We start from the raw sequence: 19,359 nt of genomic DNA, 5'->3' as shown, positions 1-19,359 counted from the left end.
ACTGTCCTTTCGAGAAATGGCTCTGAGCACTATGGGTCTCAACTGCTGTGGTCATCAGTCGACAGTCCTTTCAATTTAAGACGTTAAATACAGACGGAATTTGTAGTCGTAACACCAGAACATCGAAACTACTTGGAACTCATGTGTATATGAACGTGACCACGCCTTTGTACACTGGTCCCTTCACCCCTACAAACCAACCAACCATCAGGTCCGTGCACTTCAGAGTAGCAAAGAAAGGAAAACAGCGCAGCTCTGTTGCGCTTGGGGGCGTAGCTCAGTTGGTAGAGCGTTCGCTTTGCATGTGAAAGGTCCCGGGTTCAAGCCCCGGCGCCTCCATGTTTTGTGGACAGTGCATGGTAAGTGTTGGTCGCGGCGAGCCTAAAGACACGCAAGATGTTGCAAAGCCAGCGTCACAGACTCATATGATGTATACTGACGTAAGGAGAGCAAGACGTAAATGTGAGGACCGGCTGTTGTCGAGGTGTCATCGACTGCAAATCTGTCTTAGGTATAACGGCCTAACCTCAATGAAGTCTAGAGAGTGGACAACACGTCCGTCTTACTCAGAGTGGTGGCCGAACGCTATTTTCGACGTTGTGCGTGCCACTTTAATTTTGGCCAACTACGATTCGATACAGAATGCAGAAAACCTGAAAGACACCCTCGCGGCCACATTGAGAGTAGTGTTTGTCTGCGGAATAATGAGAGTGCAAGGGTCTGTGGTATTGATATGGTTGTATGTAGCACTATTTGTCATCAGGGGGCGTAGCTCAGATGGTAGAGCGCTCGCTTAGCATGCGAGAGGTACTGGGATCGATACCCAGCGCCTCCAGAATTTTTAACACACCAACATGTCCACACTGCCATGCAAGTGGAATAATTCACAGCCAGCGAATGTGTCAAGGCAGATACGAGCGAACGATTAGCAGCCACAATTGGCAAGCGTACTGTTACGCGCAAGAAGCACCCTCCTCCCACCGCTACACTGAATTTAGAAACAGTACAAGTCCTCCCTTAAGATTCTCAAACCTATGTCGGAAAGATCTGCCTTGCGCCGAGTTCACAAAAATCCCACTGCACATTCCCATTCTTTACGTGCAGTCGGCTGCTACTGGTGTTGCTAGTTGTGACTGCTGATGACAGATGCCGTAGCAATCAATTCATGGAGTGAGTTGTATGTTTTGCGATACTCTGTCTCTGACAAGCAAGCAGAGGTGACATAGGCGCGAACACGGGAAGGTTGCAGCCCCTCGCTGCCTGCAGACACCGAGCAGCCACACTAGGTGGGCGGCCTAAGCCGTAGGCGAAATGTGCTCACTCGCTTGGGCGCGACGTCAAGCTCTAAATAAGGCTGTCACTAGCGTGAGCGTTGCGTGAGCGTCGTGTAAAGTCGGAAAGTCGTCTGCATTGGTGAGTGCCATGTTTGGGGAGCGTTTCGTAGTTTGCGCAGTGCAATGGAGACGCGGAAACGTGTTGTGGCCCAGTCTTTTGCAGTTGGACGACAAGAGTGGTACACAGTAGTAAAGTGCGAGGCAGTGAGTTGGCATGAACAGTCGAGTGCACAATGGGGCTTCAGATGTGCTTGTTACCTGAGGCGCGGTGTGATTGCCGACAAGGAGTGAAAACGGAGCAATTTGTGACTGTCCTTTCGAGAAATGGCTCTGAGCACTATGGGTCTCAACTGCTGTGGTCATCAGTCGACAGTCCTTTCAATTTAAGACGTTAAATACAGACGGAATTTGTAGTCGTAACACCAGAACATCGAAACTACTTGGAACTCATGTGTATATGAACGTGACCACGCCTTTGTACACTGGTCCCTTCACCCCTACAAACCAACCAACCATCAGGTCCGTGCACTTCAGAGTAGCAAAGAAAGGAAAACAGCGCAGCTCTGTTGCGCTTGGGGCGTAGCTCAGTTGGTAGAGCGTTCGCTTTGCATGTGAAAGGTCCCGGGTTCAAGCCCCGGCGCCTCCATGTTTTGTGGACAGTGCATGGTAAGTGTTGGTCGCGGCGAGCCTAAAGACACGCAAGATGTTGCAAAGCCAGCGTCACAGACTCATATGATGTATACTGACGTAAGGAGAGCAAGACGTAAATGTGAGGACCGGCTGTTGTCGAGGTGTCATCGACTGCAAATCTGTCTTAGGTATAACGGCCTAACCTCAATGAAGTCTAGAGAGTGGACAACACGTCCGTCTTACTCAGAGTGGTGGCCGAACGCTATTTCGACGTTGTGCGTGCCACTTTAATTTTGGCCAACTACGATTCGATACAGAATGCAGAAAACCTGAAAGACACCCTCGCGGCCACATTGAGAGTAGTGTTTGTCTGCGGAATAATGAGAGTGCAAGGGTCTGTGGTATTGATATGGTTGTATGTAGCACTATTTGTCATCAGGGGGCGTAGCTCAGATGGTAGAGCGCTCGCTTAGCATGCGAGAGGTACTGGGATCGATACCCAGCGCCTCCAGAATTTTTAACACACCAACATGTCCACACTGCCATGCAAGTGGAATAATTCACAGCCAGCGAATGTGTCAAGGCAGATACGAGCGAACGATTAGCAGCCACAATTGGCAAGCGTACTGTTACGCGCAAGAAGCACCCTCCTCCCACCGCTACACTGAATTTAGAAACAGTACAAGTCCTCCCTTAAGATTCTCAAACCTATGTCGGAAAGATCTGCCTTGCGCCGAGTTCACAAAAATCCCACTGCACATTCCCATTCTTTACGTGCAGTCGGCTGCTACTGGTGTTGCTAGTTGTGACTGCTGATGACAGATGCCGTAGCAATCAATTCATGGAGTGAGTTGTATGTTTTGCGATACTCTGTCTCTGACAAGCAAGCAGAGGTGACATAGGCGCGAACACGGGAAGGTTGCAGCCCCTCGCTGCCTGCAGACACCGAGCAGCCACACTAGGTGGGCGGCCTAAGCCGTAGGCGAAATGTGCTCACTCGCTTGGGCGCGACGTCAAGCTCTAAATAAGGCTGTCACTAGCGTGAGCGTTGCGTGAGCGTCGTGTAAAGTCGGAAAAGTCGTCTGCATTGGTGAGTGCCATGTTTGGGGAGCGTTTCGTAGTTTTGCGCAGTGCAATGGAGACGCGGAAACGTGTTGTGGCCCAGTCTTTTGCAGTTGGACGACAAGAGTGGTACACAGTAGTAAAGTGCGAGGCAGTGAGTTGGCATGAACAGTCGAGTGCACAATGGGGCTTCAGATGTGCTTGTTACCTGAGGCGCGGTGTGATTGCCGACAAGGAGTGAAAACGGAGCAATTTGTGACTGTCCTTTCGAGAAATGGCTCTGAGCACTATGGGTCTCAACTGCTGTGGTCATCAGTCGACAGTCCTTTCAATTTAAGACGTTAAATACAGACGGAATTTGTAGTCGTAACACCAGAACATCGAAACTACTTGGAACTCATGTGTATATGAACGTGACCACGCCTTTGTACACTGGTCCCTTCACCCCTACAAACCAACCAACCATCAGGTCCGTGCACTTCAGAGTAGCAAAGAAAGGAAAACAGCGCAGCTCTGTTGCGCTTGGGGGCGTAGCTCAGTTGGTAGAGCGTTCGCTTTGCATGTGAAAGGTCCCGGGTTCAAGCCCCGGCGCCTCCATGTTTTGTGGACAGTGCATGGTAAGTGTTGGTCGCGGCGAGCCTAAAGACACGCAAGATGTTGCAAAGCCAGCGTCACAGACTCATATGATGTATACTGACGTAAGGAGAGCAAGACGTAAATGTGAGGACCGGCTGTTGTCGAGGTGTCATCGACTGCAAATCTGTCTTAGGTATAACGGCCTAACCTCAATGAAGTCTAGAGAGTGGACAACACGTCCGTCTTACTCAGAGTGGTGGCGCCGAACGCTATTTTCGACGTTGTGCGTGCCACTTTAATTTTGGCCAACTACGATTCGATACAGAATGCAGAAAACCTGAAAGACACCCTCGCGGCCACATTGAGAGTAGTGTTTGTCTGCGGAATAATGAGAGTGCAAGGGTCTGTGGTATTGATATGGTTGTATGTAGCACTATTTGTCATCAGGGGGCGTAGCTCAGATGGTAGAGCGCTCGCTTAGCATGCGAGAGGTACTGGGATCGATACCCAGCGCCTCCAGAATTTTTAACACACCAACATGTCCACACTGCCATGCAAGTGGAATAATTCACAGCCAGCGAATGTGTCAAGGCAGATACGAGCGAACGATTAGCAGCCACAATTGGCAAGCGTACTGTTACGCGCAAGAAGCACCCTCCTCCCACCGCTACACTGAATTTAGAAACAGTACAAGTCCTCCCTTAAGATTCTCAAACCTATGTCGGAAAGATCTGCCTTGCGCCGAGTTCACAAAAATCCCACTGCACATTCCCATTCTTTACGTGCAGTCGGCTGCTACTGGTGTTGCTAGTTGTGACTGCTGATGACAGATGCCGTAGCAATCAATTCATGGAGTGAGTTGTATGTTTTGCGATACTCTGTCTCTGACAAGCAAGCAGAGGTGACATAGGCGCGAACACGGGAAGGTTGCAGCCCCTCGCTGCCTGCAGACACCGAGCAGCCACACTAGGTGGGCGGCCTAAGCCGTAGGCGAAATGTGCTCACTCGCTTGGGCGCGACGTCAAGCTCTAAATAAGGCTGTCACTAGCGTGAGCGTTGCGTGAGCGTCGTGTAAAGTCGGAAAAGTCGTCTGCATTGGTGAGTGCCATGTTTGGGGAGCGTTTCGTAGTTTGCGCAGTGCAATGGAGACGCGGAAACGTGTTGTGGCCCAGTCTTTTGCAGTTGGACGACAAGAGTGGTACACAGTAGTAAAGTGCGAGGCAGTGAGTTGGCATGAACAGTCGAGTGCACAATGGGGCTTCAGATGTGCTTGTTACCTGAGGCGCGGTGTGATTGCCGACAAGGAGTGAAAACGGAGCAATTTGTGACTGTCCTTTCGAGAAATGGCTCTGAGCACTATGGGTCTCAACTGCTGTGGTCATCAGTCGACAGTCCTTTCAATTTAAGACGTTAAATACAGACGGAATTTGTAGTCGTAACACCAGAACATCGAAACTACTTGGAACTCATGTGTATATGAACGTGACCACGCCTTTGTACACTGGTCCCTTCACCCCTACAAACCAACCAACCATCAGGTCCGTGCACTTCAGAGTAGCAAAGAAAGGAAAACAGCGCAGCTCTGTTGCGCTTGGGGGCGTAGCTCAGTTGGTAGAGCGTTCGCTTTGCATGTGAAAGGTCCCGGGTTCAAGCCCCGGCGCCTCCATGTTTTGTGGACAGTGCATGGTAAGTGTTGGTCGCGGCGAGCCTAAAGACACGCAAGATGTTGCAAAGCCAGCGTCACAGACTCATATGATGTATACTGACGTAAGGAGAGCAAGACGTAAATGTGAGGACCGGCTGTTGTCGAGGTGTCATCGACTGCAAATCTGTCTTAGGTATAACGGCCTAACCTCAATGAAGTCTAGAGAGTGGACAACACGTCCGTCTTACTCAGAGTGGTGGCCGAACGCTATTTTCGACGTTGTGCGTGCCACTTTAATTTTGGCCAACTACGATTCGATACAGAATGCAGAAAACCTGAAAGACACCCTCGCGGCCACATTGAGAGTAGTGTTTGTCTGCGGAATAATGAGAGTGCAAGGGTCTGTGGTATTGATATGGTTGTATGTAGCACTATTTGTCATCAGGGGGCGTAGCTCAGATGGTAGAGCGCTCGCTTAGCATGCGAGAGGTACTGGGATCGATACCCAGCGCCTCCAGAATTTTTAACACACCAACATGTCCACACTGCCATGCAAGTGGAATAATTCACAGCCAGCGAATGTGTCAAGGCAGATACGAGCGAACGATTAGCAGCCACAATTGGCAAGCGTACTGTTACGCGCAAGAAGCACCCTCCTCCCACCGCTACACTGAATTTAGAAACAGTACAAGTCCTCCCTTAAGATTCTCAAACCTATGTCGGAAAGATCTGCCTTGCGCCGAGTTCACAAAAATCCCACTGCACATTCCCATTCTTTACGTGCAGTCGGCTGCTACTGGTGTTGCTAGTTGTGACTGCTGATGACAGATGCCGTAGCAATCAATTCATGGAGTGAGTTGTATGTTTTGCGATACTCTGTCTCTGACAAGCAAGCAGAGGTGACATAGGCGCGAACACGGGAAGGTTGCAGCCCCTCGCTGCCTGCAGACACCGAGCAGCCACACTAGGTGGGCGGCCTAAGCCGTAGGCGAAATGTGCTCACTCGCTTGGGCGCGACGTCAAGCTCTAAATAAGGCTGTCACTAGCGTGAGCGTTGCGTGAGCGTCGTGTAAAGTCGGAAAAGTCGTCTGCATTGGTGAGTGCCATGTTTGGGGAGCGTTTCGTAGTTTGCGCAGTGCAATGGAGACGCGGAAACGTGTTGTGGCCCAGTCTTTTGCAGTTGGACGACAAGAGTGGTACACAGTAGTAAAGTGCGAGGCAGTGAGTTGGCATGAACAGTCGAGTGCACAATGGGGCTTCAGATGTGCTTGTTACCTGAGGCGCGGTGTGATTGCCGACAAGGAGTGAAAACGGAGCAATTTGTGACTGTCCTTTCGAGAAATGGCTCTGAGCACTATGGGTCTCAACTGCTGTGGTCATCAGTCGACAGTCCTTTCAATTTAAGACGTTAAATACAGACGGAATTTGTAGTCGTAACACCAGAACATCGAAACTACTTGGAACTCATGTGTATATGAACGTGACCACGCCTTTGTACACTGGTCCCTTCACCCCTACAAACCAACCAACCATCAGGTCCGTGCACTTCAGAGTAGCAAAGAAAGGAAAACAGCGCAGCTCTGTTGCGCTTGGGGGCGTAGCTCAGTTGGTAGAGCGTTCGCTTTGCATGTGAAAGGTCCCGGGTTCAAGCCCCGGCGCCTCCATGTTTTGTGGACAGTGCATGGTAAGTGTTGGTCGCGGCGAGCCTAAAGACACGCAAGATGTTGCAAAGCCAGCGTCACAGACTCATATGATGTATACTGACGTAAGGAGAGCAAGACGTAAATGTGAGGACCGGCTGTTGTCGAGGTGTCATCGACTGCAAATCTGTCTTAGGTATAACGGCCTAACCTCAATGAAGTCTAGAGAGTGGACAACACGTCCGTCTTACTCAGAGTGGTGGCCGAACGCTATTTTCGACGTTGTGCGTGCCACTTTAATTTTGGCCAACTACGATTCGATACAGAATGCAGAAAACCTGAAAGACACCCTCGCGGCCACATTGAGAGTAGTGTTTGTCTGCGGAATAATGAGAGTGCAAGGGTCTGTGGTATTGATATGGTTGTATGTAGCACTATTTGTCATCAGGGGGCGTAGCTCAGATGGTAGAGCGCTCGCTTAGCATGCGAGAGGTACTGGGATCGATACCCAGCGCCTCCAGAATTTTTAACACACCAACATGTCCACACTGCCATGCAAGTGGAATAATTCACAGCCAGCGAATGTGTCAAGGCAGATACGAGCGAACGATTAGCAGCCACAATTGGCAAGCGTACTGTTACGCGCAAGAAGCACCCTCCTCCCACCGCTACACTGAATTTAGAAACAGTACAAGTCCTCCCTTAAGATTCTCAAACCTATGTCGGAAAGATCTGCCTTGCGCCGAGTTCACAAAAATCCCACTGCACATTCCCATTCTTTACGTGCAGTCGGCTGCTACTGGTGTTGCTAGTTGTGACTGCTGATGACAGATGCCGTAGCAATCAATTCATGGAGTGAGTTGTATGTTTTGCGATACTCTGTCTCTGACAAGCAAGCAGAGGTGACATAGGCGCGAACACGGGAAGGTTGCAGCCCCTCGCTGCCTGCAGACACCGAGCAGCCACACTAGGTGGGCGGCCTAAGCCGTAGGCGAAATGTGCTCACTCGCTTGGGCGCGACGTCAAGCTCTAAATAAGGCTGTCACTAGCGTGAGCGTTGCGTGAGCGTCGTGTAAAGTCGGAAAAGTCGTCTGCATTGGTGAGTGCCATGTTTGGGGAGCGTTTCGTAGTTTGCGCAGTGCAATGGAGACGCGGAAACGTGTTGTGGCCCAGTCTTTTGCAGTTGGACGACAAGAGTGGTACACAGTAGTAAAGTGCGAGGCAGTGAGTTGGCATGAACAGTCGAGTGCACAATGGGGCTTCAGATGTGCTTGTTACCTGAGGCGCGGTGTGATTGCCGACAAGGAGTGAAAACGGAGCAATTTGTGACTGTCCTTTCGAGAAATGGCTCTGAGCACTATGGGTCTCAACTGCTGTGGTCATCAGTCGACAGTCCTTTCAATTTAAGACGTTAAATACAGACGGAATTTGTAGTCGTAACACCAGAACATCGAAACTACTTGGAACTCATGTGTATATGAACGTGACCACGCCTTTGTACACTGGTCCCTTCACCCCTACAAACCAACCAACCATCAGGTCCGTGCACTTCAGAGTAGCAAAGAAAGGAAAACAGCGCAGCTCTGTTGCGCTTGGGGGCGTAGCTCAGTTGGTAGAGCGTTCGCTTTGCATGTGAAAGGTCCCGGGTTCAAGCCCCGGCGCCTCCATGTTTTGTGGACAGTGCATGGTAAGTGTTGGTCGCGGCGAGCCTAAAGACACGCAAGATGTTGCAAAGCCAGCGTCACAGACTCATATGATGTATACTGACGTAAGGAGAGCAAGACGTAAATGTGAGGACCGGCTGTTGTCGAGGTGTCATCGACTGCAAATCTGTCTTAGGTATAACGGCCTAACCTCAATGAAGTCTAGAGAGTGGACAACACGTCCGTCTTACTCAGAGTGGTGGCCGAACGCTATTTTCGACGTTGTGCGTGCCACTTTAATTTTGGCCAACTACGATTCGATACAGAATGCAGAAAACCTGAAAGACACCCTCGCGGCCACATTGAGAGTAGTGTTTGTCTGCGGAATAATGAGAGTGCAAGGGTCTGTGGTATTGATATGGTTGTATGTAGCACTATTTGTCATCAGGGGGCGTAGCTCAGATGGTAGAGCGCTCGCTTAGCATGCGAGAGGTACTGGGATCGATACCCAGCGCCTCCAGAATTTTTAACACACCAACATGTCCACACTGCCATGCAAGTGGAATAATTCACAGCCAGCGAATGTGTCAAGGCAGATACGAGCGAACGATTAGCAGCCACAATTGGCAAGCGTACTGTTACGCGCAAGAAGCACCCTCCTCCCACCGCTACACTGAATTTAGAAACAGTACAAGTCCTCCCTTCTTAAGATTCTCAAACCTATGTCGGAAAGATCTGCCTTGCGCCGAGTTCACAAAAATCCCACTGCACATTCCCATTCTTTACGTGCAGTCGGCTGCTACTGGTGTTGCTAGTTGTGACTGCTGATGACAGATGCCGTAGCAATCAATTCATGGAGTGAGTTGTATGTTTTGCGATACTCTGTCTCTGACAAGCAAGCAGAGGTGACATAGGCGCGAACACGGGAAGGTTGCAGCCCCTCGCTGCCTGCAGACACCGAGCAGCCACACTAGGTGGGCGGCCTAAGCCGTAGGCGAAATGTGCTCACTCGCTTGGGCGCGACGTCAAGCTCTAAATAAGGCTGTCACTAGCGTGAGCGTTGCGTGAGCGTCGTGTAAAGTCGGAAAAGTCGTCTGCATTGGTGAGTGCCATGTTTGGGGAGCGTTTCGTAGTTTGCGCAGTGCAATGGAGACGCGGAAACGTGTTGTGGCCCAGTCTTTTGCAGTTGGACGACAAGAGTGGTACACAGTAGTAAAGTGCGAGGCAGTGAGTTGGCATGAACAGTCGAGTGCACAATGGGGCTTCAGATGTGCTTGTTACCTGAGGCGCGGTGTGATTGCCGACAAGGAGTGAAAACGGAGCAATTTGTGACTGTCCTTTCGAGAAATGGCTCTGAGCACTATGGGTCTCAACTGCTGTGGTCATCAGTCGACAGTCCTTTCAATTTAAGACGTTAAATACAGACGGAATTTGTAGTCGTAACACCAGAACATCGAAACTACTTGGAACTCATGTGTATATGAACGTGACCACGCCTTTGTACACTGGTCCCTTCACCCCTACAAACCAACCAACCATCAGGTCCGTGCACTTCAGAGTAGCAAAGAAAGGAAAACAGCGCAGCTCTGTTGCGCTTGGGGGCGTAGCTCAGTTGGTAGAGCGTTCGCTTTGCATGTGAAAGGTCCCGGGTTCAAGCCCCGGCGCCTCCATGTTTTGTGGACAGTGCATGGTAAGTGTTGGTCGCGGCGAGCCTAAAGACACGCAAGATGTTGCAAAGCCAGCGTCACAGACTCATATGATGTATACTGACGTAAGGAGAGCAAGACGTAAATGTGAGGACCGGCTGTTGTCGAGGTGTCATCGACTGCAAATCTGTCTTAGGTATAACGGCCTAACCTCAATGAAGTCTAGAGAGTGGACAACACGTCCGTCTTACTCAGAGTGGTGGCCGAACGCTATTTTCGACGTTGTGCGTGCCACTTTAATTTTGGCCAACTACGATTCGATACAGAATGCAGAAAACCTGAAAGACACCCTCGCGGCCACATTGAGAGTAGTGTTTGTCTGCGGAATAATGAGAGTGCAAGGGTCTGTGGTATTGATATGGTTGTATGTAGCACTATTTGTCATCAGGGGGCGTAGCTCAGATGGTAGAGCGCTCGCTTAGCATGCGAGAGGTACTGGGATCGATACCCAGCGCCTCCAGAATTTTTAACACACCAACATGTCCACACTGCCATGCAAGTGGAATAATTCACAGCCAGCGAATGTGTCAAGGCAGATACGAGCGAACGATTAGCAGCCACAATTGGCAAGCGTACTGTTACGCGCAAGAAGCACCCTCCTCCCACCGCTACACTGAATTTAGAAACAGTACAAGTCCTCCCTTAAGATTCTCAAACCTATGTCGGAAAGATCTGCCTTGCGCCGAGTTCACAAAAATCCCACTGCACATTCCCATTCTTTACGTGCAGTCGGCTGCTACTGGTGTTGCTAGTTGTGACTGCTGATGACAGATGCCGTAGCAATCAATTCATGGAGTGAGTTGTATGTTTTGCGATACTCTGTCTCTGACAAGCAAGCAGAGGTGACATAGGCGCGAACACGGGAAGGTTGCAGCCCCTCGCTGCCTGCAGACACCGAGCAGCCACACTAGGTGGGCGGCCTAAGCCGTAGGCGAAATGTGCTCACTCGCTTGGGCGCGACGTCAAGCTCTAAATAAGGCTGTCACTAGCGTGAGCGTTGCGTGAGCGTCGTGTAAAGTCGGAAAAGTCGTCTGCATTGGTGAGTGCCATGTTTGGGGAGCGTTTCGTAGTTTGCGCAGTGCAATGGAGACGCGGAAACGTGTTGTGGCCCAGTCTTTTGCAGTTGGACGACAAGAGTGGTACACAGTAGTAAAGTGCGAGGCAGTGAGTTGGCATGAACAGTCGAGTGCACAATGGGGCTTCAGATGTGCTTGTTACCTGAGGCGCGGTGTGATTGCCGACAAGGAGTGAAAACGGAGCAATTTGTGACTGTCCTTTCGAGAAATGGCTCTGAGCACTATGGGTCTCAACTGCTGTGGTCATCAGTCGACAGTCCTTTCAATTTAAGACGTTAAATACAGACGGAATTTGTAGTCGTAACACCAGAACATCGAAACTACTTGGAACTCATGTGTATATGAACGTGACCACGCCTTTGTACACTGGTCCCTTCACCCCTACAAACCAACCAACCATCAGGTCCGTGCACTTCAGAGTAGCAAAGAAAGGAAAACAGCGCAGCTCTGTTGCGCTTGGGGGCGTAGCTCAGTTGGTAGAGCGTTCGCTTTGCATGTGAAAGGTCCCGGGTTCAAGCCCCGGCGCCTCCATGTTTTGTGGACAGTGCATGGTAAGTGTTGGTCGCGGCGAGCCTAAAGACACGCAAGATGTTGCAAAGCCAGCGTCACAGACTCATATGATGTATACTGACGTAAGGAGAGCAAGACGTAAATGTGAGGACCGGCTGTTGTCGAGGTGTCATCGACTGCAAATCTGTCTTAGGTATAACGGCCTAACCTCAATGAAGTCTAGAGAGTGGACAACACGTCCGTCTTACTCAGAGTGGTGGCCGAACGCTATTTTCGACGTTGTGCGTGCCACTTTAATTTTGGCCAACTACGATTCGATACAGAATGCAGAAAACCTGAAAGACACCCTCGCGGCCACATTGAGAGTAGTGTTTGTCTGCGGAATAATGAGAGTGCAAGGGTCTGTGGTATTGATATGGTTGTATGTAGCACTATTTGTCATCAGGGGGCGTAGCTCAGATGGTAGAGCGCTCGCTTAGCATGCGAGAGGTACTGGGATCGATACCCAGCGCCTCCAGAATTTTTAACACACCAACATGTCCACACTGCCATGCAAGTGGAATAATTCACAGCCAGCGAATGTGTCAAGGCAGATACGAGCGAACGATTAGCAGCCACAATTGGCAAGCGTACTGTTACGCGCAAGAAGCACCCTCCTCCCACCGCTACACTGAATTTAGAAACAGTACAAGTCCTCCCTTAAGATTCTCAAACCTATGTCGGAAAGATCTGCCTTGCGCCGAGTTCACAAAAATCCCACTGCACATTCCCATTCTTTACGTGCAGTCGGCTGCTACTGGTGTTGCTAGTTGTGACTGCTGATGACAGATGCCGTAGCAATCAATTCATGGAGTGAGTTGTATGTTTTGCGATACTCTGTCTCTGACAAGCAAGCAGAGGTGACATAGGCGCGAACACGGGAAGGTTGCAGCCCCTCGCTGCCTGCAGACACCGAGCAGCCACACTAGGTGGGCGGCCTAAGCCGTAGGCGAAATGTGCTCACTCGCTTGGGCGCGACGTCAAGCTCTAAATAAGGCTGTCACTAGCGTGAGCGTTGCGTGAGCGTCGTGTAAAGTCGGAAAAGTCGTCTGCATTGGTGAGTGCCATGTTTGGGGAGCGTTTCGTAGTTTGCGCAGTGCAATGGAGACGCGGAAACGTGTTGTGGCCCAGTCTTTTGCAGTTGGACGACAAGAGTGGTACACAGTAGTAAAGTGCGAGGCAGTGAGTTGGCATGAACAGTCGAGTGCACAATGGGGCTTCAGATGTGCTTGTTACCTGAGGCGCGGTGTGATTGCCGACAAGGAGTGAAAACGGAGCAATTTGTGACTGTCCTTTCGAGAAATGGCTCTGAGCACTATGGGTCTCAACTGCTGTGGTCATCAGTCGACAGTCCTTTCAATTTAAGACGTTAAATACAGACGGAATTTGTAGTCGTAACACCAGAACATCGAAACTACTTGGAACTCATGTGTATATGAACGTGACCACGCCTTTGTACACTGGTCCCTTCACCCCTACAAACCAACCAACCATCAGGTCCGTGCACTTCAGAGTAGCAAAGAAAGGAAAACAGCGCAGCTCTGTTGCGCTTGGGGGCGTAGCTCAGTTGGTAGAGCGTTCGCTTTGCATGTGAAAGGTCCCGGGTTCAAGCCCCGGCGCCTCCATGTTTTGTGGACAGTGCATGGTAAGTGTTGGTCGCGGCGAGCCTAAAGACACGCAAGATGTTGCAAAGCCAGCGTCACAGACTCATATGATGTATACTGACGTAAGGAGAGCAAGACGTAAATGTGAGGACCGGCTGTTGTCGAGGTGTCATCGACTGCAAATCTGTCTTAGGTATAACGGCCTAACCTCAATGAAGTCTAGAGAGTGGACAACACGTCCGTCTTACTCAGAGTGGTGGCCGAACGCTATTTTCGACGTTGTGCGTGCCACTTTAATTTTGGCCAACTACGATTCGATACAGAATGCAGAAAACCTGAAAGACACCCTCGCGGCCACATTGAGAGTAGTGTTTGTCTGCGGAATAATGAGAGTGCAAGGGTCTGTGGTATTGATATGGTTGTATGTAGCACTATTTGTCATCAGGGGGCGTAGCTCAGATGGTAGAGCGCTCGCTTAGCATGCGAGAGGTACTGGGATCGATACCCAGCGCCTCCAGAATTTTTAACACACCAACATGTCCACACTGCCATGCAAGTGGAATAATTCACAGCCAGCGAATGTGTCAAGGCAGATACGAGCGAACGATTAGCAGCCACAATTGGCAAGCGTACTGTTACGCGCAAGAAGCACCCTCCTCCCACCGCTACACTGAATTTAGAAACAGTACAAGTCCTCCCTTAAGATTCTCAAACCTATGTCGGAAAGATCTGCCTTGCGCCGAGTTCACAAAAATCCCACTGCACATTCCCATTCTTTACGTGCAGTCGGCTGCTACTGGTGTTGCTAGTTGTGACTGCTGATGACAGATGCCGTAGCAATCAATTCATGGAGTGAGTTGTATGTTTTGCGATACTCTGTCTCTGACAAGCAAGCAGAGGTGACATAGGCGCGAACACGGGAAGGTTGCAGCCCCTCGCTGCCTGCAGACACCGAGCAGCCACACTAGGTGGGCGGCCTAAGCCGTAGGCGAAATGTGCTCACTCGCTTGGGCGCGACGTCAAGCTCTAAATAAGGCTGTCACTAGCGTGAGCGTTGCGTGAGCGTCGTGTAAAGTCGGAAAAGTCGTCTGCATTGGTGAGTGCCATGTTTGGGGAGCGTTTCGTAGTTTGCGCAGTGCAATGGAGACGCGGAAACGTGTTGTGGCCCAGTCTTTTGCAGTTGGACGACAAGAGTGGTACACAGTAGTAAAGTGCGAGGCAGTGAGTTGGCATGAACAGTCGAGTGCACAATGGGGCTTCAGATGTGCTTGTTACCTGAGGCGCGGTGTGATTGCCGACAAGGAGTGAAAACGGAGCAATTTGTGACTGTCCTTTCGAGAAATGGCTCTGAGCACTATGGGTCTCAACTGCTGTGGTCATCAGTCGACAGTCCTTTCAATTTAAGACGTTAAATACAGACGGAATTTGTAGTCGTAACACCAGAACATCGAAACTACTTGGAACTCATGTGTATATGAACGTGACCACGCCTTTGTACACTGGTCCCTTCACCCCTACAAACCAACCAACCATCAGGTCCGTGCACTTCAGAGTAGCAAAGAAAGGAAAACAGCGCAGCTCTGTTGCGCTTGGGGGCGTAGCTCAGTTGGTAGAGCGTTCGCTTTGCATGTGAAAGGTCCCGGGTTCAAGCCCCGGCGCCTCCATGTTTTGTGGACAGTGCATGGTAAGTGTTGGTCGCGGCGAGCCTAAAGACACGCAAGATGTTGCAAAGCCAGCGTCACAGACTCATATGATGTATACTGACGTAAGGAGAGCAAGACGTAAATGTGAGGACCGGCTGTTGTCGAGGTGTCATCGACTGCAAATCTGTCTTAGGTATAACGGCCTAACCTCAATGAAGTCTAGAGAGTGGACAACACGTCCGTCTTACTCAGAGTGGTGGCCGAACGCTATTTTCGACGTTGTGCGTGCCACTTTAATTTTGGCCAACTACGATTCGATACAGAATGCAGAAAACCTGAAAGACACCCTCGCGGCCACATTGAGAGTAGTGTTTGTCTGCGGAATAATGAGAGTGCAAGGGTCTGTGGTATTGATATGGTTGTATGTAGCACTATTTGTCATCAGGGGGCGTAGCTCAGATGGTAGAGCGCTCGCTTAGCATGCGAGAGGTACTGGGATCGATACCCAGCGCCTCCAGAATTTTTAACACACCAACATGTCCACACTGCCATGCAAGTGGAATAATTCACAGCCAGCGAATGTGTCAAGGCAGATACGAGCGAACGATTAGCAGCCACAATTGGCAAGCGTACTGTTACGCGCAAGAAGCACCCTCCTCCCACCGCTACACTGAATTTAGAAACAGTACAAGTCCTCCCTTAAGATTCTCAAACCTATGTCGGAAAGATCTGCCTTGCGCCGAGTTCACAAAAATCCCACTGCACATTCCCATTCTTTACGTGCAGTCGGCTGCTACTGGTGTTGCTAGTTGTGACTGCTGATGACAGATGCCGTAGCAATCAATTCATGGAGTGAGTTGTATGTTTTGCGATACTCTGTCTCTGACAAGCAAGCAGAGGTGACATAGGCGCGAACACGGGAAGGTTGCAGCCCCTCGCTGCCTGCAGACACCGAGCAGCCACACTAGGTGGGCGGCCTAAGCCGTAGGCGAAATGTGCTCACTCGCTTGGGCGCGACGTCAAGCTCTAAATAAGGCTGTCACTAGCGTGAGCGTTGCGTGAGCGTCGTGTAAAGTCGGAAAAGTCGTCTGCATTGGTGAGTGCCATGTTTGGGGAGCGTTTCGTAGTTTGCGCAGTGCAATGGAGACGCGGAAACGTGTTGTGGCCCAGTCTTTTGCAGTTGGACGACAAGAGTGGTACACAGTAGTAAAGTGCGAGGCAGTGAGTTGGCATGAACAGTCGAGTGCACAATGGGGCTTCAGATGTGCTTGTTACCTGAGGCGCGGTGTGATTGCCGACAAGGAGTGAAAACGGAGCAATTTGTGATTGTCCTTTCGAGAAATGGCTCTGAGCACTATGGGTCTCAACTGCTGTGGTCATCAGTCGACAGTCCTTTCAATTTAAGACGTTAAATACAGACGGAATTTGTAGTCGTAACACCAGAACATCGAAACTACTTGGAACTCATGTGTATATGAACGTGACCACGCCTTTGTACACTGGTCCCTTCACCCCTACAAACCAACCAACCATCAGGTCCGTGCACTTCAGAGTAGCAAAGAAAGGAAAACAGCGCAGCTCTGTTGCGCTTGGGGGCGTAGCTCAGTTGGTAGAGCGTTCGCTTTGCATGTGAAAGGTCCCGGGTTCAAGCCCCGGCGCCTCCATGTTTTGTGGACAGTGCATGGTAAGTGTTGGTCGCGGCGAGCCTAAAGACACGCAAGATGTTGCAAAGCCAGCGTCACAGACTCATATGATGTATACTGACGTAAGGAGAGCAAGACGTAAATGTGAGGACCGGCTGTTGTCGAGGTGTCATCGACTGCAAATCTGTCTTAGGTATAACGGCCTAACCTCAATGAAGTCTAGAGAGTGGACAACACGTCCGTCTTACTCAGAGTGGTGGCCGAACGCTATTTTCGACGTTGTGCGTGCCACTTTAATTTTGGCCAACTACGATTCGATACAGAATGCAGAAAACCTGAAAGACACCCTCGCGGCCACATTGAGAGTAGTGTTTGTCTGCGGAATAATGAGAGTGCAAGGGTCTGTGGTATTGATATGGTTGTATGTAGCACTATTTGTCATCAGGGGGCGTAGCTCAGATGGTAGAGCGCTCGCTTAGCATGCGAGAGGTACTGGGATCGATACCCAGCGCCTCCAGAATTTTTAACACACCAACATGTCCACACTGCCATGCAAGTGGAATAATTCACAGCCAGCGAATGTGTCAAGGCAGATACGAGCGAACGATTAGCAGCCACAATTGGCAAGCGTACTGTTACGCGCAAGAAGCACCCTCCTCCCACCGCTACACTGAATTTAGAAACAGTACAAGTCCTCCCTTAAGATTCTCAAACCTATGTCGGAAAGATCTGCCTTGCGCCGAGTTCACAAAAATCCCACTGCACATTCCCATTCTTTACGTGCAGTCGGCTGCTACTGGTGTTGCTAGTTGTGACTGCTGATGACAGATGCCGTAGCAATCAATTCATGGAGTGAGTTGTATGTTTTGCGATACTCTGTCTCTGACAAGCAAGCAGAGGTGACATAGGCGCGAACACGGGAAGGTTGCAGCCCCTCGCTGCCTGCAGACACCGAGCAGCCACACTAGGTGGGCGGCCTAAGCCGTAGGCGAAATGTGCTCACTCGCTTGGGCGCGACGTCAAGCTCTAAATAAGGCTGTCACTAGCGTGAGCGTTGCGTGAGCGTCGTGTAAAGTCGGAAAAGTCGTCTGCATTGGTGAGTGCCATGTTTGGGGAGCGTTTCGTAGTTTGCGCAGTGCAATGGAGACGCGGAAACGTGTTGTGGCCCAGTCTTTTGCAGTTGGACGACAAGAGTGGTACACAGTAGTAAAGTGCGAGGCAGTGAGTTGGCATGAACAGTCGAGTGCACAATGGGGCTTCAGATGTGCTTGTTACCTGAGGCGCGGTGTGATTGCCGACAAGGAGTGAAAACGGAGCAATTTGTGACTGTCCTTTCGAGAAATGGCTCTGAGCACTATGGGTCTCAACTGCTGTGGTCATCAGTCGACAGTCCTTTCAATTTAAGACGTTAAATACAGACGGAATTTGTAGTCGTAACACCAGAACATCGAAACTACTTGGAACTCATGTGTATATGAACGTGACCGCGCCTTTGTACACTGGTCCCTTCACCCCTACAAACCAACCAACCATCAGGTCCGTGCACTTCAGAGTAGCAAAGAAAGGAAAACAGCGCAGCTCTGTTGCGCTTGGGGGCGTAGCTCAGTTGGTAGAGCGTTCGCTTTGCATGTGAAAGGTCCCGGGTTCAAGCCCCGGCGCCTCCATGTTTTGTGGACAGTGCATGGTAAGTGTTGGTCGCGGCGAGCCTAAAGACACGCAAGATGTTGCAAAGCCAGCGTCACAGACTCATATGATGTATACTGACGTAAGGAGAGCAAGACGTAAATGTGAGGACCGGCTGTTGTCGAGGTGTCATCGACTGCAAATCTGTCTTAGGTATAACGGCCTAACCTCAATGAAGTCTAGAGAGTGGACAACACGTCCGTCTTACTCAGAGTGGTGGCCGAACGCTATTTTCGACGTTGTGCGTGCCACTTTAATTTTGGCCAACTACGATTCGATACAGAATGCAGAAAACCTGAAAGACACCCTCGCGGCCACATTGAGAGTAGTGTTTGTCTGCGGAATAATGAGAGTGCAAGGGTCTGTGGTATTGATATGGTTGTATGTAGCACTATTTGTCATCAGGGGGCGTAGCTCAGATGGTAAAGCGCTCGCTTAGCATGCGAGAGGTACTGGGATCGATACCCAGCGCCTCCAGAATTTTTAACACACCAACATGTCCACACTGCCATGCAAGTGGAATAATTCACAGCCAGCGAATGTGTCAAGGCAGATACGAGCGAACGATTAGCAGCCACAATTGGCAAGCGTACTGTTACGCGCAAGAAGCACCCTCCTCCCACCGCTACACTGAATTTAGAAACAGTACAAGTCCTCCCTTAAGATTCTCAAACCTATGTCGGAAAGATCTGCCTTGCGCCGAGTTCACAAAAATCCCACTGCACATTCCCATTCTTTACGTGCAGTCGGCTGCTACTGGTGTTGCTAGTTGTGACTGCTGATGACAGATGCCGTAGCAATCAATTCATGGAGTGAGTTGTATGTTTTGCGATACTCTGTCTCTGACAAGCAAGCAGAGGTGACATAGGCGCGAACACGGGAAGGTTGCAGCCCCTCGCTGCCTGCAGACACCGAGCAGCCACAC

The 19,359-nt window shown here is 50.4% G+C and overlaps 23 non-coding genes across 23 annotated transcripts; all 23 read left to right on the top strand.

Annotated features, from left to right (window-relative positions):
• The first annotated feature begins 266 nt into the window (after positions 1–266).
• Positions 267–339, top strand: Trnaa-ugc (transfer RNA alanine (anticodon UGC)). The gene has a single exon. It is a non-coding gene; the product is annotated as a tRNA-Ala (tRNA).
• Positions 340–762: 423 nt separating this feature from the next.
• Trnaa-agc (transfer RNA alanine (anticodon AGC)) lies at positions 763–835 on the top strand. The gene has a single exon. It is a non-coding gene; the product is annotated as a tRNA-Ala (tRNA).
• Positions 836–2,402: 1,567 nt separating this feature from the next.
• On the top strand, positions 2,403–2,475 carry Trnaa-agc (transfer RNA alanine (anticodon AGC)). The gene has a single exon. It is a non-coding gene; the product is annotated as a tRNA-Ala (tRNA).
• Positions 2,476–3,550: 1,075 nt separating this feature from the next.
• On the top strand, positions 3,551–3,623 carry Trnaa-ugc (transfer RNA alanine (anticodon UGC)). The gene has a single exon. It is a non-coding gene; the product is annotated as a tRNA-Ala (tRNA).
• A 425-nt stretch (positions 3,624–4,048) lies between these two features.
• Trnaa-agc (transfer RNA alanine (anticodon AGC)) lies at positions 4,049–4,121 on the top strand. The gene has a single exon. It is a non-coding gene; the product is annotated as a tRNA-Ala (tRNA).
• Positions 4,122–5,195: 1,074 nt separating this feature from the next.
• Trnaa-ugc (transfer RNA alanine (anticodon UGC)) lies at positions 5,196–5,268 on the top strand. Its single transcript has one exon. It is a non-coding gene; the product is annotated as a tRNA-Ala (tRNA).
• Positions 5,269–5,691: 423 nt separating this feature from the next.
• On the top strand, positions 5,692–5,764 carry Trnaa-agc (transfer RNA alanine (anticodon AGC)). Its single transcript has one exon. It is a non-coding gene; the product is annotated as a tRNA-Ala (tRNA).
• A 1,074-nt stretch (positions 5,765–6,838) lies between these two features.
• Positions 6,839–6,911, top strand: Trnaa-ugc (transfer RNA alanine (anticodon UGC)). Its single transcript has one exon. It is a non-coding gene; the product is annotated as a tRNA-Ala (tRNA).
• A 423-nt stretch (positions 6,912–7,334) lies between these two features.
• Positions 7,335–7,407, top strand: Trnaa-agc (transfer RNA alanine (anticodon AGC)). Its single transcript has one exon. It is a non-coding gene; the product is annotated as a tRNA-Ala (tRNA).
• A 1,074-nt stretch (positions 7,408–8,481) lies between these two features.
• Trnaa-ugc (transfer RNA alanine (anticodon UGC)) lies at positions 8,482–8,554 on the top strand. Its single transcript has one exon. It is a non-coding gene; the product is annotated as a tRNA-Ala (tRNA).
• A 423-nt stretch (positions 8,555–8,977) lies between these two features.
• On the top strand, positions 8,978–9,050 carry Trnaa-agc (transfer RNA alanine (anticodon AGC)). Its single transcript has one exon. It is a non-coding gene; the product is annotated as a tRNA-Ala (tRNA).
• A 1,077-nt stretch (positions 9,051–10,127) lies between these two features.
• On the top strand, positions 10,128–10,200 carry Trnaa-ugc (transfer RNA alanine (anticodon UGC)). Its single transcript has one exon. It is a non-coding gene; the product is annotated as a tRNA-Ala (tRNA).
• A 423-nt stretch (positions 10,201–10,623) lies between these two features.
• Positions 10,624–10,696, top strand: Trnaa-agc (transfer RNA alanine (anticodon AGC)). Its single transcript has one exon. It is a non-coding gene; the product is annotated as a tRNA-Ala (tRNA).
• A 1,074-nt stretch (positions 10,697–11,770) lies between these two features.
• Trnaa-ugc (transfer RNA alanine (anticodon UGC)) lies at positions 11,771–11,843 on the top strand. The gene has a single exon. It is a non-coding gene; the product is annotated as a tRNA-Ala (tRNA).
• Positions 11,844–12,266: 423 nt separating this feature from the next.
• Positions 12,267–12,339, top strand: Trnaa-agc (transfer RNA alanine (anticodon AGC)). Its single transcript has one exon. It is a non-coding gene; the product is annotated as a tRNA-Ala (tRNA).
• Positions 12,340–13,413: 1,074 nt separating this feature from the next.
• On the top strand, positions 13,414–13,486 carry Trnaa-ugc (transfer RNA alanine (anticodon UGC)). Its single transcript has one exon. It is a non-coding gene; the product is annotated as a tRNA-Ala (tRNA).
• Positions 13,487–13,909: 423 nt separating this feature from the next.
• Trnaa-agc (transfer RNA alanine (anticodon AGC)) lies at positions 13,910–13,982 on the top strand. Its single transcript has one exon. It is a non-coding gene; the product is annotated as a tRNA-Ala (tRNA).
• Positions 13,983–15,056: 1,074 nt separating this feature from the next.
• On the top strand, positions 15,057–15,129 carry Trnaa-ugc (transfer RNA alanine (anticodon UGC)). Its single transcript has one exon. It is a non-coding gene; the product is annotated as a tRNA-Ala (tRNA).
• A 423-nt stretch (positions 15,130–15,552) lies between these two features.
• Trnaa-agc (transfer RNA alanine (anticodon AGC)) lies at positions 15,553–15,625 on the top strand. The gene has a single exon. It is a non-coding gene; the product is annotated as a tRNA-Ala (tRNA).
• A 1,074-nt stretch (positions 15,626–16,699) lies between these two features.
• Trnaa-ugc (transfer RNA alanine (anticodon UGC)) lies at positions 16,700–16,772 on the top strand. Its single transcript has one exon. It is a non-coding gene; the product is annotated as a tRNA-Ala (tRNA).
• A 423-nt stretch (positions 16,773–17,195) lies between these two features.
• Positions 17,196–17,268, top strand: Trnaa-agc (transfer RNA alanine (anticodon AGC)). The gene has a single exon. It is a non-coding gene; the product is annotated as a tRNA-Ala (tRNA).
• A 1,074-nt stretch (positions 17,269–18,342) lies between these two features.
• Positions 18,343–18,415, top strand: Trnaa-ugc (transfer RNA alanine (anticodon UGC)). The gene has a single exon. It is a non-coding gene; the product is annotated as a tRNA-Ala (tRNA).
• Positions 18,416–18,838: 423 nt separating this feature from the next.
• Positions 18,839–18,911, top strand: Trnaa-agc (transfer RNA alanine (anticodon AGC)). The gene has a single exon. It is a non-coding gene; the product is annotated as a tRNA-Ala (tRNA).
• Positions 18,912–19,359: the final 448 nt, after the last annotated feature.

The sequence above is a fragment of the Schistocerca cancellata genome, unplaced genomic scaffold, assembly GCF_023864275.1.
Source record: "Schistocerca cancellata isolate TAMUIC-IGC-003103 unplaced genomic scaffold, iqSchCanc2.1 HiC_scaffold_904, whole genome shotgun sequence".
Taxonomy (NCBI): Eukaryota; Metazoa; Arthropoda; class Insecta; order Orthoptera; family Acrididae; genus Schistocerca; species Schistocerca cancellata.
The sequence above is the reverse complement of the archived record's forward strand: the minus strand, read 5'-3'. Positions and strand labels throughout refer to the sequence as shown.